The sequence below is a fragment of the Orbicella franksi genome, chromosome 2 (genome assembly GCF_964199315.1).
Source record: "Orbicella franksi chromosome 2, jaOrbFran1.1, whole genome shotgun sequence".
In the NCBI taxonomy this organism is placed as follows: Eukaryota; Metazoa; Cnidaria; class Anthozoa; order Scleractinia; family Merulinidae; genus Orbicella; species Orbicella franksi.
Window position 1 is genome coordinate 27,647,053 of NC_138146.1, and position 20,571 is coordinate 27,667,623.

At 37.5% G+C, this 20,571-nt stretch overlaps 1 long non-coding RNA gene and 1 pseudogene across 1 annotated transcript in view; both read left to right on the forward strand.

Annotated features, from left to right (window-relative positions):
- Positions 1 to 568: 568 nt before the first annotated feature.
- Positions 569 to 6,190, forward strand: LOC145472402 (uncharacterized; annotated as a pseudogene).
- A 2,737-nt stretch (positions 6,191 to 8,927) lies between these two features.
- LOC145479042 (uncharacterized) overlaps positions 8,928 to 20,571 on the forward strand; it is a 15,482-nt gene continuing 3,838 nt past the window's right edge. The window contains exons 1-3 of the long non-coding RNA XR_014048367.1: positions 8,928 to 9,480; positions 9,569 to 9,650; positions 15,020 to 15,171. This is a non-coding gene — a long non-coding RNA (uncharacterized LOC145479042). The remainder of the gene's footprint in view (positions 9,481 to 9,568; positions 9,651 to 15,019; positions 15,172 to 20,571) is intronic.

Genomic DNA, 20,571 nt, shown 5'->3' on the forward strand with positions numbered 1-20,571 from the left:
TCAGTCTTAGTTTTAGTTTATAAAAGCTTTTGCAACACTATATGTAGTTATGGTCATGCAAATAAAGTTAGTTGATGTTGTTGTTGGTCATCGCAGGTGATGCCACTCCAGCCACACTTGATGGTACTTAAAGGCAAGCTGTGCACTTATAAATCTCTATGTGTTAGTATCTCGAATTTCTCGAAATATATTGTTGTCAGCTCATCGTAAGAAAAAAACGTGAATTTCATAACTTCCGACAAATATGCCTCACATGTTATGGTACTTCTGTGCGGGCGAAACCAAAACTATCACCTTATCCTAAGAAAATAACGTAGTTTTTGTAACACCTGACAAATTTAAATAAGGACCTTCAACAATATAAAAGTCAATTCATTGCACGCGTTCAGTACTTACAATCTCCTCGCCTTTTACGGAACGACTTAAAAGCAGGATATCCAATACTACAAATTTCAATCTTCCTCAATGAAGTATAAAAACGGGACACAACTTTCTTCAAGACAATAACAAATCCGACGCCATGAAGCTATTTTCTTTCCGCCTTTATCAATTCATATTTCTATTAAAAATGCTTCTTAACCCAACTGCACAAGACAACGAACGTGTACTCTCGCTACCTGCAGCCAAAGGAAAGGATCACACCAGAGGTATTGAAAGTCAAAAATTTCACCAAGCCTCCTCATTCAAAGACGAGCGAACAACAACTCAGGATAAGGATGCCGCCAGTCCACCACAAATTCGGCGTTACTCCAGAAAGGATTATCTTATTCAAACAGACAATAACAAATCTAACAATCAATGGAGAAGATCTACCAGACCACAGTCAATAACAAGATTTCAAAGATCAGCTAATAGCAAACCTACCAGTCTATATAACAGATATGGACGATCTACCAGACCACAGTCAATAACAAGATTTGGGAGATCGGCTCATAGCAAACCTACCAATCAATATACTAGATATGAACGATCTACCAGACCACAGTCAAAAACAAGATTTGAAAGATCAGCTGAAAACAAACCTACCAATCAATATACTAGATATGGACGATCTCCCAGACCACAGTCAATAACAAGATTTGGAAGATCAGCTAATAGGAAACCTACTAATCAACATACCAGATATGGACAATCTACCAGACCACAGTCAATAACAAGATTTGGAAGATCAGCTGAAAACAAACCTACCAATCAATATACTAGATATGGACGATCTCCCAGACCACAGTCAATAACAAGATTTGAAAGATCAGCTGATAGCAAACCTACTAATCAATATACCAGATATGGACGATATACCAGACCACAGTCAATAACGAGATTTCAAAGATTAGCTGATAGCAAACCTACCAGTCTATATACCAGATATGGACGATCTATCAGACCACAGTCAACAACAAGATTTGGAAGATCAGCTGATAGCAAACCTACTACTCAATATACCAGATATGGACGGTCTATTGGACCACAGTCAATAACAAGATTTCAAAGATTAGCTGATAACAAACCTACCAGTCTATATACCAGATATGGACGATCTATCAGACCAAAGTCAATAACAAGATTTGGAACATCAACTGATAACAAACCTACCAATCAATATACCAGATATGGACGTTCTGTCAGACCAAAGTCAATAACAAGATTTGAAAGATCAGCTAATGACAAACCTACCAATCAATACAAAAGATATGGACGATCTACCACACCACAGTCAATAACACGATTTGGAAGATCAGCTGATAACAAACCTACCAATCAATATACCCTATATGTACAATCGACCAAACAGCAGTCAATAACAAGATTTGCACAATCAGCTAATATCAAACCTAGCAGTCTATATACCAGATATGGACGATCTACAAGACCGCAGTCAATAACAAGATTTGGAAGATCAGCTGATAGCAAACTTACAAATCAATATAAAAGATATAAACGATCTATCAGACCACAATCAATTACAAGATTTGGAAGATCAGCTGAGAGCAAACCTCCCAATCATTATAAAAGATATGGACGATCTATCAGACCACAGTCAATAACAAGATTTGGGAGATCAGCTGAGAGCAAACCTACCATTCAATATAAAAGATATGGACGATCTACCAGACCACAGTCAATAACAAGATTTGGAAGATCAGCTAAGGGCAAACCTACCAATCAATATACCAGATATGGACGATCTCCCAGACCACAGTCAATAACAAGATTTGAAAGATCAGCTAAGGGCAAACCTACCAATCAATATACCAGATATGGACGATCTCCCAGACCACAGTCAATAACAAGATTTGGGAGATCAGCTGAGAGCAAACCTACCAATGAGTATAAAAGATATGGACGATCTATTGGACCACAGTCAATAACAAGATTTGGGAGATCATCTGATAGCAAACCTACAAATCAATATAAAAGATATGTACGGTCTATCAGACCAAAGTCAATAACAAGATTTGGGAGATCAGCTGATAGCAAACCTACCAGTCTATACACCAGACATGAACGATCTATCAGACCACAGTCAATAACAAGATTTGAAAGATCAGCTAAGGGCAAACCTACCAATCAATATACCAGATATGGACGATCTCCCAGACCACAGTCAATAACAAGATTTGGAAGATCAGCTGATAGCAAACCTACAAATCAATATAAAAGATATAAACGATCTATCAGACCACAATCAATTACAAGATTTGGAAGATCAGCTGAGAGCAAACCTCCCAATCATTATAAAAGATATGGACGATCTATCAGACCACAGTCAATAACAAGATTTGGGAGATCAGCTGAGAGCAAACCTACCATTCAATATAAAAGATATGGACGATCTACCAGACCACAGTCAATAACAAGATTTGGAAGATCAGCTAAGGGCAAACCTACCAATCAATATACCAGATATGGACGATCTCCCAGACCACAGTCAATAACAAGATTTGGGAGATCAGCTGATAGGAAACCTACCAGTCTATATACCAGACATGAACGATCTACCAGACCACAGTCAATAACAAGATTTGGAAGATCAGCTGATAGGAAACCTAACAGTCTATATACCAGACATGAACGATCTATCAGACCACAGTCAATAACAAGATTTGGAAGATCAGCTGATAGCAAACCTACAAATCAATATAAAAGATATAAACGATCTATCAGACCACAATCAATTACAAGATTTGGAAGATCAGCTGAGAGCAAACCTCCCAATCATTATAAAAGATATGGACGATCTATCAGACCACAGTCAATAACAAGATTTGGGAGATCAGCTGAGAGCAAACCTACCAATCAATATACCAGATATGGACGATCTACCAGACCACAGTCAATAACAAGATTTGGGAGATCAGCTGATAGCAAACCTACCAGTCAATATAAAAGATATGGACGATCTATTAGACCACAGTCAATAACAAGATTTGGGAGATCAGCTGATAGCAAACCTACCAATCAATATAAAAGATATGGACGGTCTATCAGACCACAGTCACTAACAAGATTTAGAAGATCAGCTGATAGCAAACCTAAAAATAAATATAAAAGATATGAACGATCTATCAGACCACAGTCAATAACAAGATTTGGGAGATCAGCTGAGAGCAAACCTACCAATCAATATACCAGATATGGACGATCTACCAGACGACAGTCAATAACAAGATTTGGGAGATCAGCTGATAGCAAACCTACCAATCAATATAAAAGATATGGACGGTCTATCAGACCAAAGTCAATAACAAGATTTAGAAGATCAGCTGATAGCAAACCTAAAAATAAATATAAAAGATATGAACGATCTATCAGACCACAGTCAATAACAAGATTTGGGAGATCAGCTAAGGGCAAACCTGCCAATCAATATAAAAGATATAAACGATCTATCACACCACAATCAATTACAAGATTCGGAAGATCAGCTGATAGCAAACCTACAAATCAATATAAAAGATATGTACGGTCTATCAGACCAAAGTCAATAACAAGATTTGGGAGATCAGCTGATAGCAAACCTACAAATCAATATAAAAGATATGAACGATCTATCAGACCACACTCAATAACAAAATTTGGAAGATCAGCTGAGAGCAAGCCTACCAATCAATATAAAAGATATGGACGATCTATCATGCCACAGTCAATAACAAGATTTGGCAGATCATCTGATAGCAAACCTACAAATCAATATAAAAGATATGGACGATCTATCAGATCACAGTCAATAACAAGATTCGGAAGATCAGCTGACAGGAATTCTGCAAATCAATATAAAAGATATGAACGATTTATCAGACCACAGTCAATAACAAGATTTGGGAGATCAGCTGATAGCAAACCTACAAATCAATATAAAAGATATGAACGATCTATCAGACCACAGTCAATAACAAGATTTGGAAGATCGGCTGAGAGCAAGCCTACCAATCAATATAAAAGATATGGACGATCTATCATGCCACAGTCAATAACAAGATTTGGGAGATCATCTGATAGCAAACCTACAAATCAATATAAAAGATATGAACGGTCAATCAGATCACAGTCAATAACAAGATTCGGAAGATCAGCTGACAGGAATTCTGCAAATCAATATAAAAGATATGAACGATTTATCAGACCACAGTCAATAACAAGATTTGGGAGATCAGCTGATAGGAAACCTACCAGTCTCTATACCAGACATGAACGATCTATCAGACCACAGTCAATAACAAGATTTGGGAGATCAGCTGATAGCAAACCTACAAATCAATATAAAAGATATGTACGGTCTATCAGACCAAAGTCAATAACAAGATTTGGGAGATCAGCTGATAGCAAACCTACAAATCAATATAAAAGATATGAACGATCTATCAGACCACAGTCAATAACAAGATTTGGGAGATCAGCTGAGAGCAAACCTACCAATGAATATAAAAGATATGGACGATCTATTAGACCACAGTCAATAACAAGATTTAGGAGATCAGCTGATAGCAAACCTACAAATCAATATAAAAGATATGAACGGTCTATCAGACCAAAGTCAATAACAAAATTTGGGAGATCAGCTGATAGCAAACCTACAAATCAATATAAAAGATATGAACGATCTATCAGACCACAGTAAATAACAAGATTTGGGAGATCAGCTGAGAGCAAACCTACCAATCAATATAAAAGATATGAACGATCAATCATGCCACAGTCAATAACAAGATTTGGAAGATCGGCTGAGAGCAAGCCTACCAATCAATTTAAAAGATATGGACGATCTATCAGACCACAGTCAATAACAAGATTTGGGAGATCAGCTGATAGCAAACCTACAAATCAATATAAAAGATATGAACGATCTATCAGACCACAGTCAATAACAAGATTTGGAAGATCGGCTGAGAGTAAGCCTACCAATCAATATAAAAGATATGAACGATCTATCATGCCACAGTCAATAACAAGATTTGGGAGATCATCTGATAGCAAACCTACAAATCAATATAAAAGATATGAACGGTCAATCAGATCACAGTCAATAACAAGATTCGGAAGATCAGCTGATAGGAATTCTACAAATCAATATATAAGATATGAACGATCTATCAGACCACAGTCAATAACAAGATTTGGGAGATCAGCGGATAGGAATTCTACAAATCAATATAAAAGATATGAACGATCTATCAGACCACAGTCAATAACAAGATTTGGGAGATCAGCTGAGAGCAATACTACCAATCAATATAAAAGATATGGACGATCTATCAGACCACAGTCAATAACAAGATTTGGGAGATCAGCTGATAGCAAACCTACAAATCAATATAAAAGATATGTACGGTCTATCAGACCAAAGTCAATAACAAGATTTGGGAGATCAGCTGAGAGCAAACCTACCAATCAATATAAAAGATATGGACGATCTATCATGCCACAGTCAATAACAAGATTTGGAAGATCGACTGAGAGCAAGCCTACCAATCAATATAAAAGATATGGACGATCTATCAGACCACAGTCAATAACAAGATTTGGGAGATCATCTGATAGCAAATCTACAAATCAATATAAAAGATATAAAGGATCTATCAGACCACAGTCAATAACAAGATTTGGGAGATCATCTGATAGCAAACCTACAAATCAATATAAAAGATATCAACGATCTATCGGACCACAGTTAATAACAAGATTTGGATGATCAGCTGAATTGAAACCTACAAATCAATATAAAAGATATGAACGATCTATCAGACCACAGTCAATAACAAGATTTGGGAGATCAGCTGATAGCAAACCTACCAGTCTATATAGCAGACATGAACGATCTACCAGACCACAGTCAATAACAAAATCTGTGTAATCGGTTGATAGCAAACTAACATGTCGATATATACCAGATAATGACTTTCACTGACCGCAGTCAATAACATCAAGAATCCAATCTTTGATTATTGTTGTTTAGTGTGGGGAAACACTAAGATTGATAATTTAAATAGGCTCCTCAGAATTTAAAAACGTTGTGCCAGAGTAATTTTAGACGCTAGCATCTATGGAAGTTCAGTTGGCCTTTTCAAGAGGTTAGGCTGGATCCTCATTAGTGACATAATAGAGGTCAGGAAACTGTGTATTGTGCATAATATTATCCATAGGAAGTGTCCTGATCACTTTACTCATTATATTCGTTTTGTCAATAACATCATTACACAACTCGGACGTCAACTAACATGGACTTAACCACTCCTTTTTTAACACCAAGACCGGCAAACGTTCATTTTTTGCAAGTGGCACTAGACTATGGAACAATCAAGACAGTACTACGAGGGGCCTCAATCCCCTTCGTAAATTTAGAAATCCAGTATTCAAGAAATACAAATATCGGAATTCTAGAATTGACAACTTTATTATTAGTAGATATTTATAATGAATTTTCAATTGTATTATAACAAGATGTGGGAGATCAGCTGATAACAAGCTTTGCTTTCTTCAGAAAAAAATAAAAATAAAGAAACTTCGTTAAATAAATGTTCAGTGTTTTCTCTCTCTCTCTCTCTCTCTCTCTCTCTCTCTCTCTCTCTCTCTCTCTGTCTCTCTGTCTGTCTCTCTCTGTCTCTCTGTCTCTCTCTATCTCTCTCTCTGTCTCTCTCTGTCTCTCTGTCTCTGTCTCTGTCTCTGTCTCTATCTCTCTCTCTCTCTCTCTCTCTCTCTCTCTCTCTCTTTATTTCAGGGCTGTTTTTAAGTAGCGTATATTAAAGGATTAGCAAAAGCAACATTCATAGACTCAGTAAGATGCTGTTTAGTAGCGCATTTTGGGTGGCACATTTGCCTTACAAAAGGTGCTAGTTATCAACAATTACCGCGTCTGCGTATGTTGTATAAGCTCATTCTTTTGCGCTAGTGAAAACAGACTTTTATTAGTATCAATAGCGAGCATTTTGACGTTATGTGTAGAAAGCACATTCCTTGACATGAAGTGACATACCATGCAGATGTTCAGCGACTTGAGTTTTTCAAGGTTAGCAGAACTACAAAGAAAACAACATACATTTTGAATACAGCAATACAGGTCAGATAGGGGTTTGTGTCAATGGTATCTCCGAGGGCTCGTTAGCAATATCCTGTCTCCAAGAGAGCACAATAGCTTGTATAAAGAACTTGAAAAGAAATCCAGTATGTTTGGTAGAGGGCACCAAAAGATTTACTGAAATAAACCGCATTGTTAGTCTCGTCCCACCATACAAGCAACATGAAATCGTGTTGTTCGAGAATAAGAACTCATTTTAATTCCTGATAAAGTTCAGCTCTGCCGGTCTGCGGAGGAGCAAGAGAGGTAAGTGGGGAACAACTGAGTTTTATTATTGGGGAACAAGTGAGAAATTGACAAATTTTTAAGGGGACAAGTATTCTTCTCCCCCCGGAGGCCCTCTGCATTGTAATCGAAAACGTTTCCTCTCTAAGCTGTAATTTTGTAGAAACAAGGATATAACCAAGGCCGGTTCGTGGAACTAAGGAACAGCAATGTAAATGCTGACTATTTTTATTCATCAGCGGAAATAAAACTTGGCTATTGCCAGTCTCACGAGGGAGTTTGTTTACGATAAATCATGGATAAACCGACGCGCGAGTGCAAATGTCACAGAAGTTAGCTGATATTTGTGCTTCCCGCTTAGAATACTAGATATAACACAAGTATTCTTTTTTTAAAAATTAGCTTTTATGCTTAAACATTACCTCAAAAGTGAAAAGAAGATGTTTAGCATGAATTTTTAGGGCAAATGTTCCATTTAACTTGTGAGTTTACCGCAACTGGAGCCGTCACGCAAAGTGTCATCAAAGGTCATCAAATCGTAGTTCAGTAGATGGGACCTCTACTTGCTAATGATAAAGTAAAGAAATCAAATAATCTACAGAACAATACAATGGCGTAACGAGGAGGGTTCCTGGGGTTCCCGTTGACCCCCCTTTTGTGAGCCTTTTTTAAGCAAACAACCTATACCAGGTGGCGAAAACGACATGACAATCTGGTGAGTACCCTCCCTTTGACACAGTGTGACCTCCCTTTGAAAAATCCTCGCTACGCCCCTGCAATGGTGGCCTTTAATTTGTAAGTATGTTTACATCTGTCTGGAAAACTTCAGCCGTTCACATAAAGGTAATGATCTCAGCAACAGACAACTATTATTACAGGCGCAGAACGCACTCCTAATCTTTGATTGCTACTTAGTATTATTGTAATATTACAGGGTGGTGTCGTGGTAAGGTGTCCGAACACGGAATCGGAAGTCGGAACACAGAGAGCCCTCACGTCCGTTTAGAATATGAATAAAATATCAAGCTACCGTAAATCCTCGAATTTGCGCCCGGGGCGCTTATTTCAAATTTAGGAGAAGACGGGTTGCGCTTATTCGAGGGGGCGCTGGATTGGGGGGGGGGGGGGGGGCTTAGTTAATTTTTCCCAAATCGTGACCTGACATGATCATTTTTTTAATACATCATCTACACGTAAACAACAACTTAAGCTGTTTATCGACATAAAAAGCTGATCCGCGGCACCATTAGAAATTCACGTGGTCACAAACTGAACCAATGTTCAAATCTAAAACTAAACGACGAAAACTATACATCATTTGCTGTCTCATTGCTCGTCCACAAAATGGAGGGAGGGGAGGGGGGCGCTTATTCGAGGGGGCGCTTATTTTAAATTTTGGCCGATAAGAGGGGCGCTTATTCGAAGGTGGCGCTTATTCGAGGAGGGGGGGGGGGGCGCTAATTCGAGGATTAACGGTATCTATTTCACGTGTTCTGTGTTTTGTGGCGGCCATTTTGAATTTTAATACGCTAGTGTGAGGTCTGGAACCGAAATTACGAAAATCGCTCGGAGCCTGCCTCCTCGGTGAGCGAACGGATCCCCCGAGAATTTGTGAATTAGGTTCCAGAGCTCGCAGCAAGAGAGTCTGGGAACGAAAGATGGCTGCTGAAGCTTGCACCTAGGTAAAATGTTATTTTTACGCCAAACAACCAATGGAAAGACTGCCTTTGGCTCTTGACACGTATTTTCTGTTGTGTTTTGGTATCTCAGTGCAAGAATTATGCCTGCAACAGGCTACAAAACACATAAAATGGGGACACGGTGACTGAAGCTGATATGCAAAAATGCTAAGGTAAGCTTAATTAAGCTTTAACTCAAATACTGTTATTTACAAAGATGTTAAAAAGTACTTAACTCTCCCTCTCTCCCCAGGGTGTGTGTGTGGGGGGGGGGGGGGGGGGGGACTTGACCCGTGTTTGGGTAGAGGGTGTCACCAAGGGTTTGAAATCCTGACCCTGTTTAGGACAAAAATGCTCTAAGGGACTGGAGCTAGCATTAGCAAAATGGTGTATTCATTGACCTTTGACCAAAATAATTTTGCATATTAATTTAATTTTGGGCACGAAAGTTTGCACTGCGCAGAATAGAGATGGCAGCGTTTAAGCTTCCATCTCTCTCCAAAAAGTGAAGATGTCCTTTGGAGTTTCCAGAATTCTTGTGTAATTTAATTAAAATCAAAGAAGAGCTTGAAAGTGGGACATTTGGGTCCGTATATTTGGCCAAGTTCAATGTTGCTGATGAGAAGTGTGTTAGTGTTGTTGTCAAGAAATTGAAAGGTGAATCCGCAGAATCCAAGCGACACTTTCAAAAAGAAGCTGGTATTCTAAATAGTGTTAAAGGCCACAGACTGAAATATCTCCGGTTTTTGGGAGGACATGCTAATGTGTAACCTATGTAACTGAGAAGCAAGGTGGCTGGCTGGATGGCAGGCTTTTCAAGCTATGCAAAATGTTCTACTGAGGGGAGTGGGGTGGGGTAATTGTGATGAAAAAATCATCCAAGCAGCTTTTAGACCAAATAAAAATACATACTAATGTAACAAGAAAAGAAAATCATAGAGGGCTGAGAAAGATATACCTTGAGCGTTCAGAGTCCAAAAATATATAAAATTCATGCTCAACTTGATAGAGTACTTGATACCTGATAGACTAATTTACGTATAAGCTTGAAATGGTCACGAGTAAACACAATCAAAAAACGAACAAAGTGAAAGGAAGCAATATGATTAAGGCCTAATTGCACGGAATCAAATGTGCAGCTCCCTTTTGTAAGGTTGGTTTGCCAAAAATGCAAACACAACCAAAACAGATCGTGATGTTAAAATAGCTATTCTTTTTCATGTCACTTGACTTTTGCAGGACCCATGTTTAACTGAAATGGTTATCCTGCATAAAGATGTTTATTTATTATTATTATTATTATTATTATTATTATTATTATTATTATTATTCCAGCATTCTTATAGACAAATCAAAGTTTTCCATGTAATTAGATTATCTTTCGATCACTGCTGTTTGTACAAAATTTTAAACTGTAAGCCGTCTGTCAAGGTCTTACGAAAATTGGTCTTTTATGTCAATTCAATTCAGTTTACAATTTTCATTTGTGGCTATAAATAACATAACTTGCGTGTTCTAACATACCCTCAGACATCAATGCGGTGTATTTTACATGGAAATCATTGTGACATATTACAAACAATGGTGTTTGTGTTAGACCTATCACCATCTTATTCAAATCTAGAGTTGGAGAGAATTAGGTTCAGTCAGGGTGAATAGAGCCATGCTTACAATTGTTGTTGTTTATTTGTTTTTTTGTTTGTTTAACTTAAAGAGACTTAAAATCCCCTTTCTCTTGATTCCTATTCATCATTTCCCACACCAAGGATATTAGATTGACAGACATTGAAATATGTTACGATTATCGTAAAGACTAGGGACATCAACTAAAGGCAGTAAAGACGCAAAATAATTAATAAGGGAACCAAGTAAGGGCCTCTTTACCATATGAAAAAAAATTGTGAAAGTGTTTCGGGGCCCAGGGAAGGTTCATTCAGCATGTGGTGTACCATCATGAAGGCAATCATGAATGAAAATTTTTTTTGAGAATGTTTAGGAAATGACAGAATATTTTCAGATTTCAAATATGTTCAATCACTAATCATGTTTTGTCGCAATAAACGTTATGTCAAACGGGAGTGTGACTATTTAGGAACATGGTAATGAAATGAGAGAGAATCAAATGGTGAATTATATATACCATTCTTTCAGCTCGAATAACTTCATTACTAGACGAATAAGAACAGTAAAAATAAAATGTGAGTGATAATAATCAAACAAATAAAATTGTTTTTGTTTTGTTTACCTTTTGTTTGTCTTTTTTCTTCCACCAGCTACAAATCCATGTTTTACAAATCTACCCTTTACAAATCCATGTTTTACAAATCCACCTTTTACAAATCTACCTTTGTTTTTTTTTGGGGGGGGGGAGGGGGGCTGCAGCCCTTCCAACCCCCTGGCCCGTACGCCTATGATAATATAGAACTGCGGTTTGTGGGAAAATTTGGCCAAAGGAAAATTTTGCATTGAAAATTTAAACTGGGATTCCTTGCCTCTTGGCACAGCTGTGTCCTACAGATGTCATTGATAAAACGCATTTCCAGAATCACTATAGAAATCAAGTGATTTTGCTCGAACTATTACGCAATTACTGATTGCAAATCAACAAGATCTCTGCTTTATTTATTTATTTTCTCTTGAAAAGTGGCCTTCCCCCAAGGCAGCCGGGCGGGCACCTGGCTAAAAGCCTGGATAGAAATCAGTTTGTTAAAATAAAGATATCAAGAAAAAGGCTCACTCGAAGGTTTACATGTACAGTATAGTATGGATGATAGATGCTTGGAAAAGTGATAGTTTTCTGATGATAATTTTTAACTGTCTAGAACAATATAATAATGAAAATGTCTTGCATTTAAAATTGTCTACATGTATCTTTCCAACTTCATATTTACTTTTTTTTAAATTTAATTTTCAATTTTACAAACTTCTTATAAGATTAAATTTGGAAATACAGTTAACAATAAAGATTAGCGAAAAAACTGAGCAACGACGTTTCGGTGTCATCCTGGCACCATTTTCAAGTTAAAAAATATTTGTGCGAAAAGTAAACTAATTTACAGCAATGGTAGAGGTGCGAAATTGAATAAATTAAGATTAAGATAGCTGTTCAATGTTCATGTTCATTCCAATGAGGTGTCAAACACTGGTAATGAGTTCAGTGTCTGTTCAAAGCCTAAACAAATACTTTTGCGCGAATGGAGTCTGACTGTGTGTTAAGGCTCGGTTTCTTCTTGTGAATCCACAATATTTCGTGGATCAAGCAATCGAACACCGAAACGTTGTTGCTCAGTTTTTTCGCTAATCTTTATTGTTAACTGAATTTTACAAACCTCCTAGAAAAAAGTACTTGTACAAAAATAATAAGAAAGGGACCAAAAAAGTAATCAACTTGGCAGATTAAGTGACTTAGTTTTTGACAGAAAATAGAGTGAAAGTCTAACTTCTCAAAGTTCCTATGAAATGAAAAATATTTGAATGAATATCTTCTTGAATGGAGTGAAAGTCTAACTTATGCCTATGAAAAGAAAAATATTTGGCACCAGAAATGTACATTACAAAGAAACAAAATGACACCCGTAGTAACATTGCCATGGCAACTCTCTTGACTCCAGTCTCTTTTAAAGTGGGACAGAGGGTCCTGCTTGGAACAGACATGGTTCCCATATTGTCTAAACTATCCTCATTAGATTCATGGAAGTAGATACTCCTTGGTTAAAACAAAAACTGGGAATTTTAGTTTTAATTAAGACAGGACCAGTGGCAAAACTGTTGTCCTGGCAACAACACAACAGGTGTTATTTAGTTTCTTTTGTAATGTACGTTTCTGGTGCTAAGTTTGATGAATGCCACTCCAATATTTCCCTGGAGATATTGTTTATTCAGTATTTTACTGTTTTAGTTGCACAGCTTATGACGTCATCACTTTAATTCCAAATTTTCATAATACAAAAACATCAATATCTCTAAAACAAAAAAAAAGATATTCCCAACAGTAAAATGCCATTGCCTTTCAATTACGCAGCAATTATTTTTCATTTCATGGGCACTTAAGGAGACTTTCAATTCATTCTTACTGAGAATTGTAAACCACATCCTAGAAGTCATGTATCTGCTTAGCAAAAACTATATTTGGGGAAGTCAGTTAGTTGGAGATCAGAAGTCATTTAAAAGTACCTTAAAGAGTTTTATTCTATGCCCAGGAGCTTAGAATGCTTGTTTGCTATATTACACTTACATGTATTGCAGACATGATGTTTAGTTTCTTTTTGTAGAGTTAATTAACGTCATGGCCTGGAGCTAACAACTGTCATTGACTTATAAGAAATTTTCAAATGATCTGCTCTTTAGTGCAGTTCTAGGTTTCAAGCTTCTTGTTTAATTTTGATAGATGCAGTTTCCACCAAGTCCAAATATTCAGCCTTGCCTTTGAACTGCCTTAATTTGCAACTATTATCAAATTTCATTTGATTTTTTATAAATTCTGAAATTTTCCTTAATTGTAACTTCCATTAAGCCTGTCCTGAATCCTCTTGCACAATTGACTTGTGCTATCCTTAAGAAATTTTCATGTTTCATCAATTTTTGCAGTTTTTCAAAAGCTGTTGTTATAAACAACAAATCAAATCATTTTGCATGTTTGTAGTGCCTACATGTACATGTACATTCAATCCTGGTCATTACTTTTTATGGCACCATTTTTAAAAGTGCTAAAAAGAATTCACACAAGTTTCATGATTCAATTTTTATAGCAACCACAAAGTTCATTGTAAACAGTTACATGCTTAGCATTCTTCCAGCACTTGAGCTGTCAACCTCACAAATGCAGGCTCACATGGAACATTGCAGCTTCTTCACAGTTAGATCTATGAGTTCTCAAACAATTTTTCTAGCAGCTTTGTAGCAGTTGTTAAGTAGTCTTGAAGGGTTTTTTATCAGTTGTTGTAAGTTTCCCCCCATCCCATCCCATCCTCTATATTTCTGGTCCAATCATGCCTGGAATTAGGTCTCATGGCTAGGTTGCCTGTAAGGATAATTTGCTGGCCATGGGGATGGTATTTATCTACTGGGGCTGGCTGGCCACAGTGGAAACCCCTGGATACCCCAGGCACACGCCTTTTATTTTAGTGAGGTTTTTGGAAGGTGATAATGCAAGACACCTCATCTGTTATCAGTGGTAACCAGGCTGAGTGAATATTACAGCTACACCTGACTCACTCCTCCTATCAGTGATTTGGGATAGCTTGCGGTGTAGGCATTTTTGTTTTGGTTGGGTTTATCTGTTAGAAAATATAAATTATCTCTGCAATAAATGTGTTTTTTGAGCAATAGTCAGTAGACTGAGTTCTTAATAATTTCACCATAACTTTAGAAATGGGATTAATCGCCAAATGTCCTCCTAGTGCTCCCACACGGCAAACATGTAAATCTGTTTTTTTAATCTCAACCTTGTCTTGTCTTGTCTTGTCTTGTCTTGTCTTATCTCATCTCATCTAACTTATCTAACTTAAAAGATAATATTACCTTATCTTATCTTGAAAACCAGGATGGGACACTGGATAAACCTAGATGGACTGTGGAAAAACTTGAATGCACAGTTGACAATATTGGACACATGGTGGGAAAAAGGGATGGGCATGAGTGGACAACTCTGGGTGGACAGTGGAATCCAAAAGCATTCAGACCTTGACCAACCAGGTAAATACACTGTCTTGTAACCATCTTGGATCATGTGCACTAAAGGCATCCTCAGTCTTGACACTGTCAATTGATACCCTCAATTGGCATCTCAATCTGCACTCGACCGGCACCTTGATCAATACTCAGTCAACACTCAATCCACTATTGATTAACAGTTGGTCACTAGTTGGCCGAGTGTCAACAGACCTATATGCATTGATCAAAAATTAGTTGACTTTCGACTGAGATGTCGATTGAATGTCAGTCAAGTGTCAACTGAGGTGTTGATGAAGTGTCAGCCGGGTATCGATCAAGTGTTAATCAAGGATATCGATCCACACTTGACTGCAGATGCCTTTAGTACACATGATCCACCATCTTTGCGACATGTTCTTGATAAAATTTCAGGCAAAGCAGTGTGTCAACCTGATAGAATCTCCTCATAGCGTTCACTGCTTTGGAACACCTTTCCATTAATAATACATGTTATACCTCCAAGTGAAATTACACAGGAGGTCAAGGCTTTCCATTCAACCAGGAAATCTGTGGTGCAAAACATTCTAAAATATGGTTTTTGCAACATGTGCTTTCAGGAAGTACATTATCATATGCGTACAATAATTTTTGACAAAATTATATTCATCCAATGCAAGCCAGTTAGAAGTTAAGGGAAGTTTTAAAACTCAAAATTTTTAAAGAGAAATTAATTACCATACTGAAGTGAAATTTTCCAATGGGGAAGGTATGGTTTAAACTGACAAACCTCTATAAGATGGATTTCAGAGCCCATTGCACAGAGTTTCCAAATGCATTGTACTCATGGGTCAACCTTTACCTGTATCTTTTTTAATTGTTTTATTTAAAAAAAAATTAGAAACTTAAGATACAAAACTGTTTGAAAATTTGTGGACATTTTCTCGAGCCTCCGTATGTTGACACGAAATTCTAAACTTTGGCATTGCCATGATCATCTTGGTGGGAGGCCTCATGGTTAGTGCGCTCGTCTCTGGATCGAGCCCTAGGTTCGAGCCCTGGCCGGGGACATTGCATTGTGTTCTTGGGCAAGACACTTTACTCTCACAGTGCCTGACTCTCCACGCAGGTGTATAAATGGGTACCGGCGAACTTAATGCTGGGGGTAACCCTGCGATGGACTAGCATCCCATCCAGGGGGGATTAGAAATACTCCTAGTCGCTTCATGCTACAGAAACCGGGATAAGCTCCGGCCTGATGGGCCACTTGGCTTGTATGCAGACTTTACCTTTACCTTTTAAGATACAAATGTTAAGATTCAAATGTTTTATTTACAATTGAATAGTCCTGTTAAATTTCTTCTATACTCATTGACTAATAAGAGAACAGTGACACTGATGACACCATCACAAGCTACATGTAAGCGAGTCTTGAACATTTAAGTGTTGTGAGTTCCTGATTGAAATTTAAGCAGAAAATTCCATGCATTCTAAGTGGTGTTCTTTAACCCTATTTAGCCACGTTTTTTTCTTTTTGTTACTGAGCCTGATTTGAATTGAATCAGGGTATGACCCAGTACTTATTTCCGTGATAATGTTACTTAAACATGGCCTTGAATTAAGTAACCAACTTTATCAAAGGTACAATAACGTCAAAATTAATGAAAACCCAATGTAAGGACTATAAGTTAACAGTAACATAATGTAAAAAGTCTGCATACGAGCCAAGTGGCCCATCAGGCCGAAGCTTATCCCAGTTTCTGTAGCATGAAGCGACTAGGAGTGTTTCTACTCCCCCCTGGATGGGATGCTAGTCCATCGCAGGGTTACCCTCAGCATTAAGTTCGTCGGTACCCATTTATACACCTGCGTGGAGAGAGGCACTGTGAGAGTAAAGTGTCTTGTCCAAGAACACAACACAATGCCCCCGGCCAGGGCTCGCACCCAGACTGCTCGATCCAGAGACGAGCGCACTAACCATGAGGCCACCACACCTCCCTGTAACATAATGTAAGTCACTTAATTTCATGTTATGTTCGCAACACTTATTGTTCTTGTCACTTTAACTAAATCACAATTTTTTTTAATCATGAAATTCGCGAAATATAAAGTGTTGCAAAAATTTCACACAATAAGGTACATGTAGATGTATCTCCAGAAGTATTCACTTAATGGTAATCAAACTTCTGTGGAGAGTAAAGCATCTAAATTAATCATGATGTCACAGAATGCCAAAATGATGTCACACATGTGGAGATGTCTGCCATCTTAGATCTGCCATCTTGAACTTCCAAAATTTTTCAAACAAGTCAGATCAGCAATATAACAACACAAGTAAAATTATGTCAAGAAATTGTATTAAAATTGTCCTGGAATCTTTAAATTTGCCTCAACATCCAGAAAAAGACCAAATTTGGGTAAAACACCCTTTGAAAACATAGTTGCCATAGAATGCCAAATCATGTGACCAAACAGTGGACAAACAAAGTGTGTCCATATAATTTGTGTAGCTTCGAATGCTGTTTTTTGTAGGAGTATATTGAATTTGACATGGGTACTTTGTTCCCCTCCCTCGCAGGCTAAATTGCCAGCCTTTTATGTGTCTGTCCTGTCACTCTCTCTCCTGACCAAACAGGCCACCCATGGTCCAGAATCAAAACTACTAGAAACAAGTGATCGCGAATGATCGACAACGCAAATCGTCTCATATACACGTGCTTTGAGATGATGTAATTTGTTTTCACCCAGCCAAAATATCTCATTCCAGTCTGCATTAGGACTACATTCCCCTTTTTGCCAAATGCAATCACAGTGAAAAACCAATTCAAAGAAAACCAAACCGTTGAGAATAATGAAAGAAGCCACAAAAGAGAACAAGAATGATGTAGCAGATGGACACGAAAAGAAGGCCAAAAGCCCCTGGCAAAAACCTAGAGGGTCAGCCAATTTGCAGTCTTCACAAAAAAATCTCGATTTTTGGGGGGGCTGCAGACAGACCGAAATGGAATTAGGATGCGTTCTTGAGGAAAGCAAAAACGCAATAATAACCCAAATTATTCTCACGTTTTGATTAGTTCTCTCCTATGATTTGTTAGAGGACAGATGCATGTTGACATCATCATTACAAAGTTTTTCCCCTCACTTTTTTTTTAAATCAAAGTGGCGGAATTGTACAAAAATTTAGAGGACATTTTACCTGACTGGAGGAAGGAAGACAGAAAAAGTCTTGCCAAGGCTGTAACTATGTACAAGAAACAAGAAGAACAAGAAAAGTGTTTTTTGTGGAAAATGACCTGCAAAATATACTCGAGCAGTCACGGTCCAACGCGACTAAAAGAAACTCAAAATGGGTCGTGAAATTTTTTCAAGGCAAGAACCTAGTGCTTTGCTTCACATTTAACAAACTCAATAAGCAAAACTTTTGTGAGGTTAATTTATTTTAAAAAATTCAAATTTTCTCAGTCTCAAAATAATTCTTGACACAGATTGATGTCAGGAATGAAACATCACAACACCACTTCTTAAGATCAGTAAAATAAACACTGACATAACCTTGCTTTCTGATGCAAATGTTCCAATCCATTTCAGGGCAGAGCAGTGAGCAAAGTATAGCTTACACAGCTTATGGCCTTGCTAGAAAGTGTCTCCGACATTACTTCAAATTGATTTGAGAATCACGAACCACAGAGGACACAAATTTCCACCGTCACGAACACTCCTTCTATTCAAACCTTGAATCGAATGGCCACCAATGTTGACTGCAACCACAAGTTTTCCAGACATATTTTTCAAATCCAGCAGTATTCAAGGCAATGTCCAGTTTTTTTCGCTCACGGGGGTGTTCTGATGAGGAAAACTCACTTGACTTGTCCTTCATTTTCAATATGATAAATTTTGAGGATTTCAAAGTTCAATTTTACTTTCTCTGCAATTCTGCTTTCATTCCACGACAAGGAACATTCAATTCAAGTTTGACAGTGGCATGATTTCTCTGAACCAATCACAATTCTTTGCTATGCACAGCAACCAATCAGTTTGCTTTATTTTGTAAAAACAATAAATGACGTCAAATTGCTATTTTCTTGTTTGTCAAAAGGGGAAATGCCCCACTTTTGAGTTACATGAAATGATTTTGAATATAATAGCTTTTATCCATGCAAAGTTTGTTTTTTTAATTTATAAAACAAATAAATTCCATGTTGCCATGCATCTGTTCAGTAATATATCACTGGAGAAGTCAATCTGTGGTAAGAGCATCAGTGCCACTTTTTGTTCTTACCACATTTTGACATCATCTGTGATCTATTACTGAACAGATGCATAGCAATGTTCATGGAATCTCTTTGTTAAACAGGGCTGACACAAAAAGCTGGTGTCAAAATCTTAAATAAAAAAAGAGTTAATTTTGTTTAGCATCGATCTGAATGTTTTCATTCTTTTTATGGAACAAATTATTAAAGCTCTGACATCAAGAAGAATGTAAATTATTATTCTCATTGGTCGGTTTTTTTCACAGCTGATGATTTTTGTGGTTGAATGGAAAGTAACCAGATATGGCTTAAAATATAAATCACTTTTAGGGCAGTCAGTCAGTCAGTTAGAGATCAACCTTAAGTTCAGGATTTTATTTTAGTACCCTGCCTGGAGATCTTACTTTGTATTGGTTGAGGGGGGTGGGGGAGGGGCTCAGGATGGATGTTGGATATACAGGCACTTACTGCAGACAGGCTACTTAGAACTTTAATTTTTGTTGTGCAAAAAATTAATTTGGGAGGTGCCCTAGCTTGCCATGGTTTAACTCTTCACAGGACCTTTGAGGATCTTACAAGATCTTCAAAGACCCAGTTAAGACCTAAGTACATGTATCTTTCAAGGATTCTTTAAAGATCTTTGAATGATCTTACAAGCTCAAGATCCTTTTAAAGGAAGATCTTTTCATTGATTCTCCAAAATTTTCAAAGATCTTTGTGAGATCTTTGAGAAATATCTTTGGAGATCCATGAAGATCCATACGGATCTTGGTCAAGATCTTTGAAGTTCTTAAATATCCTTAAAGATCTTGATCATGATCTTTGCATTGATATAAGAAGCTTGATAAGATCCTCGAGGATCCTTGAGAATACTTGAAGTAGAGTGATCATGAGCAGAGATTAGTTAGTGCATATTGGCCAGTTTTAATGTCAGCAGGGGACTTAAGAGTGAATGCCTACAAAAATGGACCTAAATCGCCTATCAATGGCACAAGTCGAAAAATTAATTTCGCTTGTATTTTGTCCATAGATAGGTCCTAGTAAGAATAGAAACGGACCATAGTTAGTTTTTGCTAATACAGCTTTCTTTGGTAGAAATACGCCAAAAACGATTTCGACCTGATTGGGCTCAAAATCAACTTCCGGTTTTGCTGAATTTCCCGAATATTTGATTGCTTCGCGCTCCACAGAACAG